Source organism: Cebus imitator, unplaced genomic scaffold (assembly GCF_001604975.1).
Source record: "Cebus imitator isolate Cc_AM_T3 unplaced genomic scaffold, Cebus_imitator-1.0 Scaffold707, whole genome shotgun sequence".
Classification (NCBI taxonomy): Eukaryota; Metazoa; Chordata; class Mammalia; order Primates; family Cebidae; genus Cebus; species Cebus imitator.
This window is the reverse complement of record NW_016108022.1, coordinates 11,846-20,488: the sequence shown is the minus strand read 5'-3', so window position 1 is coordinate 20,488 and position 8,643 is coordinate 11,846. Positions and strand designations below refer to the sequence as shown.

Here is an 8,643-nt window from a genome sequence, read left to right as displayed (position 1 = left end):
GCCCACTGCATCCTGACCACAGAGCCCACTGTATCCTGACCACAGAGCCCACTGCATCCTGACCACAGAGCCCACTGCATCCTGACCACAGAGCCACCACACCCTAACTACAGAGCCCACCCCATCCTACCCACAGAGCCCACCTCATCCTATCCACAGAGCCCACCACATCCTAACCACAGATCCACTGCATCCTACCACAGAGCCACCCTCCCATGCTCCATGTTTTCATGCAGGCTGCTCCCACTCTTCAGCCACTCTGCCTTCATTACCTGGCCAGTGGCTACACACCTTCTAGTGCAGGACACAGGTCCCTTCTTTCTTCGTCTTGTAACACTGGCTTTGACATCCGTGGTTGCCCCATCCTCTGAGAACACATCCTCACAGCTGATGTAGCCCAATCACAGTGGTTTCTGCCATCTTGCCACGCTGCCTTCTCCCTGTCTCTGAGCATGTGCTGTGAAAGGAGCTTTGGGACTGCACGGTTTTTCATCCCCACTCCCTTGAATAAGTTAGGTGTTTAATGCCCATTGACTGAATAGTTGGGTAAACAAATTGAAATAGATTAAAATATGCCCTTGATACTTTAAGGCAAGTGAGTACTCATCCTAGAATTGTTACTTGGCCTGTGGCCCAGTGCTGTGGTCAGATTTAGTTGTAAGGTGTTCTTGAGTGTGTCTTGTCTTTCAGCTGTCCCACACCAGTCCTCTTGTTCTCATTGGAAGAACATGTACTTCATAGTCAATAGAAGTAATAATGGAACACGTGGTTTTTTATGTCATTCTAGCAAGGGAAGTCACAGAAACATCCTGGTTGCAGATGGAGGAACAAATATGATTACAGGAAAATAGAAATATATGCATCATAATTGCTAGAGATGGTGGCATTTTTGCTGTGTACCAGGCACAGGTTAAGAACTCCACATTATTTTCTTTAATCTTTAAAAACGTTTTCCAAACAAGACAACTGAACACAGTTAAATTCTTGCCCAGTCTCCAGTAAGCAGAGAAACAGGGCTACCTGTTAAACTCTGCCTACAATGCTTTGTGATCTGATACTCCCCAGATGCGTTGTCATTCGCAGAGGAGTGCACAAAACATTTGCACATAACTTATTTTCATCCTAAAATCAGTGCCTTTGAAATGTTTCAAGAATAAAAGCCCAGGGGACACTGGTGTTTTCTGATTCCTGAAGAAAGCCATAAATCAAGGCCCTAGTAGAAGAAAAATCTCCCATTAAAGGCAAAACTTTCCTTTCAATCTCAGTCCAATAATGTCCCTAACAGACAAGACATACCTAAGCCAGACATTTTTAAATCTACCTGATTTCGAACTAATTAGAGGAAATATCAAGAATGGAAGCAGAAACACCAGAAGAGAAGAAAATTGGCTTGCAGAAAAAGATTGAAAATAAAACAGACTTTGGCCAAATAATGACTAGAAGTGGGGTTGCAGGTCATGATATTCCCTGTGAGTATTGTGAGGATACCAACCACAAGGAGCCTGGGAGCTTTAAATATAAAGCAGCCAGGGAGGCGGACTGAATTTGTACAGATCAGTTAGGCTGGACTTTGAAGAAGCTTTCCTAACACTGAGCACTGATAAACTGTGGAAGAGTCTTTCTCAAGGGAAGATGTGGAAACCCTGTTACTGAGTCATTAAATCCAGTGGGCACAGTTCTAGGAAACAGGGAGTCAGAATTAATTACACACAGCACCCTTGGGACAGCCCAAATTATTCCTCTCTATATATTTTCTATGATTCTGAAATGCATTGCTTTGATGCTATTTGGTATATTTTACTTTCAATTTTCTTCTTAGACATTTAGTGATCCTTTTCCTTCAAAAGCAGATGTAGTATAAGAAATGTACCTTCAAAATGTTGGAACAGGCTAAGAATGACTTAGTCCCAATTAAATAAATAAAAGCCCATTCGCAGAGATTGTCTAGAGATGGGTGATGTGCTGGGGAGAAGCCCGGTGTCTTCATCCATTTGTGCTGCTGCAACAAAATACCTCAGATGGAGCAATTTATAAGCAACAGAAGTTCATTGCTCACAGTTCTGGGGGCTGGGAAGTCCAAGATCCAGACATCAGCAGGTTTGGTGTCTGGAGAGGGCTGTGCACTCCCTGCAGGACGGCGTCTGGTTGCTGCATCATCTGGAGGGGAGGAACACTGTACCCTCACGTGGCAGATGGGACGGAGGGCAGAAAAGGGCTGGACCCTCTCTGAAGCCTCCTTTATAGGGGCATTAATCCATTTGTGAAGGTGGAACCCTCATCACCTAATCGCCTCCTAAATGCACGACCTTTTAATACCACCACAATGAGGATTAAGTTTCAATATAAATGTTGGAGAAAACACCACATTTAAGCATAGTACCCACCAAGTTTATACATTATCTCTTATTTCCTTTATGACATATACATCTTTATTTCTTCAATCACCCAAAATCCATTGTTTATGTTAGGGTTCACTCATGATGTCGTACATTCTATGGGTCTGGACAAGTGTGTAATGACATGGGTCCACTGCTGTAGCATCACACGGAGCAGTTTCACTGCCCTAAAACTCCTCCATGCTCTAGAGATGCTTCTCTTCCTCCTCTCAGCCCCTTGCAACCACTGACCTTACTCTCTCCATAGTTTTGCCTTTTCCAGAATGTCCTGTAGTTGGAATCATACAATATGTAGCCTTTTCAGATTGGCTCCTTTTACTTAACTTTTATTTAACTTTCCTCTATGTCTTTTCATGGCTTGATAACTGATTTATTTTTAGTGCCAAGTAATATTGCATTGTCTGGATGTACCATGGCTTATCCATTCACGCGCTCAAAGATATCTTGGTTGTTTCCAAGTTTTGGCAATTATGGATAAAGATGCTGTAAATATTCAAACATAGTTCTTCATTTTTTACCTCTAAATATTGATCAATTTGGAATTCATTCTGGTACATGGTGTCAGATAAGGATGCAATTTTATTTTTCAGGTGATGCTTCCGTTGTTAGATACCATTAATTGGATAGTCTCTCTTTGCCACAGTGGTTTGAGATATGATTACCTTTGTCCTATACCAAATCCTATAGGTGTTGGGTCAATTTCTGGACTCCCCACTTTGTTCCACCTGTTTCACTTCACACCCCATCCCCACAGTGACCTGGCACAGAGCCTCTAGAACCTGCCTGATATACGCTAGGGATTGTCTGCAGCATTAGTCTTCTTTTCCAGAGTTTTCTGGGTTCCTTTTAGAATCACCTTGCCCAGTTAAAAGCAAATAACTATCTTAGTTCATTTTGTGTTGCTATAACAGAATACATGAGACTGAGTATTTTTAAAAAATAGTGGTTTATTTAGCTCACAGTTCTGCAGGCTGGGAAGTTTAAGGGCATGGAGGTGGCTTCTGGTGAGGGCTTTTTTTCTGCATCATAACATGATGGAGAAGGTTAAGGGGAAAGCAGACACCTGCAAAGAGAAAACAAGAGGGGCATCATGGCTTCATAACAGCCCACTCTCATGGGAACTAACCCATTTTCTTGAAGACTAATCCATCTTGCTAGAGCAAGAACTCACTGCTTTGAGAACAGCACCAAGCCCTTCATAAGGAATTCACCCCATGACCCAAACACCTCCCACTAGATTCCATCCCCCACACCACCACCACACCAAAGACCAAATCTCAACATGAGTTTTGGCTACAAATATACCATACCCAGACCATAGCAATGACAAAACAAAACAAAATTATACTTCTAACCCGGTGTCTTGTCCAAAATAAAGCACTATTGCTGTTTCTTTGGGAATTCTGTTAACTTTATAAATCAATTTAGAAAGGATTCATTATGTTAAACCTCCCTATCCAAAAATGTGGCATGTCTTTCTGTTGGTTTAAATTTTGTTGTGTCCTCCAATAGTATTTTGAAGTTTTATTCAGTAAAGTCCTTGGTCATTTCTTGTTAAGCTTATTCCTATTACCTTGTTTGCTGCCATTATAAATGGAGTCATTTTTCCCTTACAGTGTCTCTCTAGTTGCTGTGTGTCTATATGAAAGTTATTGATTTCTGTATATTAACTTGGAACCCTTTCCCCATATTGAACGCTCTTACTGTTTCTAGCAGCATGTCAACTGGATTCTCTGGAGGTTTCCAGAGACAGAATTACAGTACATTCAGACAGTGCTTGTGTTACCTGCCCCTCTCCAATTACCACCGTGCTAATTTCCTTCTCTTGTTGTGCTGGTCAGTGGCTTCAGAAGATGTTCCTGAGTGGCTGTAGAAATGCCTGTAATGCGTCCCCATAGACGTGATACTGTGTGTGTGCACGTGTGTGCATAAAATCATACTGGGGGGAATCCCTCTGTTCCACTTGATAGAGTTGAGTTTTGATAAAAACTCAATGTTTTATCAAAAGCAATTGTTGTATTTTGTCAGATGCCTTATCAGTGTCTGTGATAATGATTATTTTTGTATTGCATTTAAATTCCTTTTTGAGACAGGGTCTTGCTCTGTTACTCAGGCTGGAGAGGAGTGGCGCAATCTTGGCTCACTCAAGCTCCAGGGCCCACGTGATCCTCCCACTAGTCTCCGGAGTAGCTGGGACTACAGGCACACGCCTCCATGCCCAGCTACCTTCGGTATTTTTTGTAGACTTGGGGTCTGGTTATGTTGCCCAGACTGATCTCACTCCTGGGCATAAGCAATCCACTGGCCTCAGCCTCCCGAAGTGCTGGGATTACAGCTGTGAACCACTGTGCCTGGCCTTAATTTTTTAATGTAATAAATTTTGACATTTCAGAAATTTGCAGCGATGTACTGTAGTGTTCTTTTCCTCTGCTACTTGATGGTTAGTATCTTGTAGAGAATTTTTGAACATTTATAACTGAGGGCCCTCTGCTGTTTTCTTTGCTGTGTAGCCTCCGTCGGGTGGAGGTGGCAATAATGTGGGCATTCCATGATAACCACAGCCTCAAAAGACAGATAAAGACAAGGCTCCTCTTGTCTTTACATGCTCTGAACGCCTAAAATAACCTTGAAACTGTCTGCTATTTAAAGGTTCTGTCGAATTCTACAAAACTGTGTGTGGTGCTTTGGCGAGAGTGTAGTAACCCTGCTCTTTGGTGGGGTTTTCTACTTATTCCACAGAAATTAGTAGGCTTATATATCCTGTGGCTACTTCTCATGTTGTCTTACAGAGCAGTAGTTTTACTCTCAACAGCCATTTATAAAAAAAGAGATCACCAACAGTCACTCTGTATGGGGTGATGCCTCTGTAGAAACTTGCATTTTATCAGCTAACAGCATCACTGGAAGGATTGCGGTAAATGTTGTTGGCACCACGGCTGCCCTGTCCTGGGCTCCTGATTGCCCCCAGCTACTCCGAGTGCTGGCCAAGAGCAGCCCACGGCTGCAGACTCCTCCTGAGAATGGCCCTGGCCAGCGGAAGCCTTCACATTCGGAGCACCCACAGCTTGTAACTGACACATCACACACCCTTGCCTTATACTCTAGAGCTTCCTGCTGGGTCAGCCAGAGACTGGACCTCAGCACAGCCTCCCCTCACCCCATCCTGTCTTCCTGATTCAATAAGCCCCTGCTGGGGCATCCCCAACCCAGCCTCTGCTGCAGGATGGCCTGGCTTCAGGCACGTTTTTATGCAAAGCATTGCTCATTGAGTGCAGAGCATTTTTTTGTGTCCATACAGCTTGGCATGGCCTCACCCCGACCCCAGCAATCAAGGGTCTCTGTGTGGGGAACCAGAGCACTGGAAAAGGAGAACATCAGACACTTCTGTGCAGGGTCCGCCCTGCCCCAAATGCCACCAGTTTGTACCTGGAGGGTGATGCCCACATATGAAGGACCCCATTTCTCTCCATAGATTTCAGCGGCCTCCAGCGGCCTGTGGCCCTGCCGTGGCGACGTTAGCCTCGCGCTGGCTGGCCCCTGTGGTGGGGCGTTAAGGAAAGCGTGTTTATCTGAATGCTGCCTGGTGCAGTTTCTGGTTTTGACGCCTTTTTGCTCGCCGTGTTTGAGGGCTGCTGAGCTCTATTTTCCACCTCAGGGTGCTGCCTGGTGCTGATCGCCCTCGGGGCTCGAGGGGAGAGATGACCATGTCCGTCCTCTCCTTTCCCCCATATTAAATTGGTCAGCCTTGAATTCGGTCGTTCTTCATTAAAACCTTCCTATTTCTCATTTGAACTATGTGATGCTCAAGCACACCCTCTATGTAAACTTCCCGAATCCTGTGGATTCAGTGCCTGCTTTGCTCTCTGGGTCCCTCCCGCCGGCCCACTCCCAAGGGCGCTTCCTAAGTCCTCCCACGCAGTGTCCTGGCCCCTTCTCTCCTCCTGTGCAACTCAACACTCACTCACGGGCGACAGGACTGCTGGCCCTTTCACTGATCCCATTGTCTGTTACTGAAGAGCTGGTATCTTCAAGGTTGTACTCCAGGCCTCTGTGACTAGTTTCCACCTGCCGTTGAAGCTTAGCCCACCACTGTCCCACACATCTCCGACGGGTTCCAAAGTAAGTTCATTGTCCCACAGAATACACCTGTGCCCTTTCCCATCCCTGCCTCTGGCCGCCATGCCCACTCTGCCTTGGGCGCGTCTTCCCACCACCTGTGCAGAAGCTCCCGGTGGAAGTCCATCCCTCTCCCTCTCCTCCCTCATGCTGGTGATACACAACGATGTATCCTGTTGTGGGCGTTTCTGACTGCCTCATCTCCCTAAGTCCAGGCTTCCTTTCTGCCCTGGGAGGAGCATGGTGCTGGCCACAGGAGTGGGATTAAGGAAAGCTGAAGATGCAAACAATGCACTTCTTGGGCCTCACAATTGTGCTGAGTGTGTCAGAGCCTGGAGCCAAACAGGGCTGGGAATTAATGAGGGGTGAAGGGAAAGCAGCTGCTTTTTTCTACAGCTCCAATTTCCACAGAACCCAAAGAGGGGGAGCAGGCTGGGGCCTCAGAGGCCACAGCACCTATTCCGAAGAGTCGTGTGTTTCCACCAGAGACTGTGTGCATGCGGGCCATGAACACGGAGATCATTAGGAAATCATTATCAGCTTGTTTCCTGTTTCCCTGAACACCTGCTTCCATGAAGCTGGAACTGTGGAGGGATTTCTCCATCACGATGGCGGCCTTATGAGCCATTTCTCCACAGTCTGCATGTCACTGACTGCCTGAGTGACAGGCGGCCTCTCCCCTGGCAGGGTCAGTGGCAGCCGCCACACCCCACCTCCCTGTAGCCTTAGCTCCTGGTCCCATCTGCTCCTGAGACCGCCGCTGGGAGGCAGCCCCGGCCCCCAGAATGGCTGACAGAGGAGGATGCCTGGGCCTGGGACGGGGCAGCTGCTCATGAACTTTCCTGGGGGTGCTGGTTGTGTCCTACTTTGATGAACGCAGCCAGTGTGGGGAGGTCCCGTCACTTCCTGAGCTGACGGGCAGTCCAGTCCCACTGGGAGGGGTAGCATGTGGACAACAGGACCAGGACCACGGCGTTCTCTTTGGGCACAGAAATGGGGGAGAAGCCAGGAGAAGGTGGGATGAGTGGGGACAGTGGTGGACATGGGCAGGAGGCGGGGGCCGTGCTGGACAGCTTTGCCTGCAAGGAAGGAGACTGGACAGACAGAGCCTGGCTGCAGAGCCAGGGGACAGGGGTGCGGCTCAGCCTCTGTGGGGCCCTTCTCCAGCGGTGGGTCCCACCGACTCCGCCCCACATTCTCCCTGGCGCTCACTGACACTGCTGACACCTCCCTTTTATCTTTCAAAGAAATATCCATGGTGGGGGCTGGAGAGGGCAGATGCCCTCGAGGCTGAAGAACTAAGTGCTCACAGGAGAAAAAGTCACATCAGAGGAGAAAGCGTGAGTAAAGTGCTCACAACATGCCCAGCGCTGTTTGTGGTGGGAAAGTCAATTTTATTTAAAATGGGAGTTCTGCTCCTGGCGGGGCGTTAATTTTCGTGTCACCTCTTCCACGAAATGTCCAGACATGTATTTACCAGGTAACTCCGTGGAGCTGACTGCAGTCAGCAGCTCAGGAGCCTCTGTGCTGCCCTCACATGGCATGGGACCTGGGCCCGGTGGGCAGCTGTCACATTCCAAGGCCCCTGGGTGCCCACAGCACACCCGCCGCCTGCAGCCGAATAGCCCGGACAATGGATTTGTTGTTGGATCAGCAATACTGACCCGCCTAATGACACGGACTCCCTAGGGAGCCCCTGCTTGGAGTGTTTGGTGGAAATTCTGGCTCGTGTCCTCAAGGAATTCGCCATCTGAGTGAAGAGAAAATACACATCCACACAGACACGTTAGAGTGGCTTGTGGTCTTCCAGCTTCTCCTTAAACAAAATGATGGATATTATACTTTCAGGACATTAAGTTGGGGATTGTTTTTGAGGTTTGTTTTGTTTTCCGTCCTTGAAGGGAGTATCATTTTTGTGGGTGGGGTTCCTTTGACCGTGGTTAAAATGATCATCGTGTGAAAAGCAAATCGTGACACATCGGCCTCCTTTCCGTGTCAGTGTGAAGGGTCCATCAGCTCTTGTCCTGCGAGGACGTGTTGCGGGAGAGGGAAAAGTGCAGAGGCGGGCGGGAGGGACAGGAAGCCGGGCCACGGGCGGGGCGAGGCGGGGCGGGAAGTCGGGGCCACGGGC

The 8,643-nt window shown here is 47.7% G+C and overlaps 1 protein-coding gene across 1 annotated transcript in view; it reads left to right on the top strand.

The window, feature by feature from the left end:
- Positions 1–8,643, top strand: part of LOC108296365 (double-stranded RNA-specific editase B2) — a 407,953-nt gene that overhangs the window by 395,050 nt on the left and 4,260 nt on the right. The gene's annotated exons all lie outside the window — the stretch shown is intronic.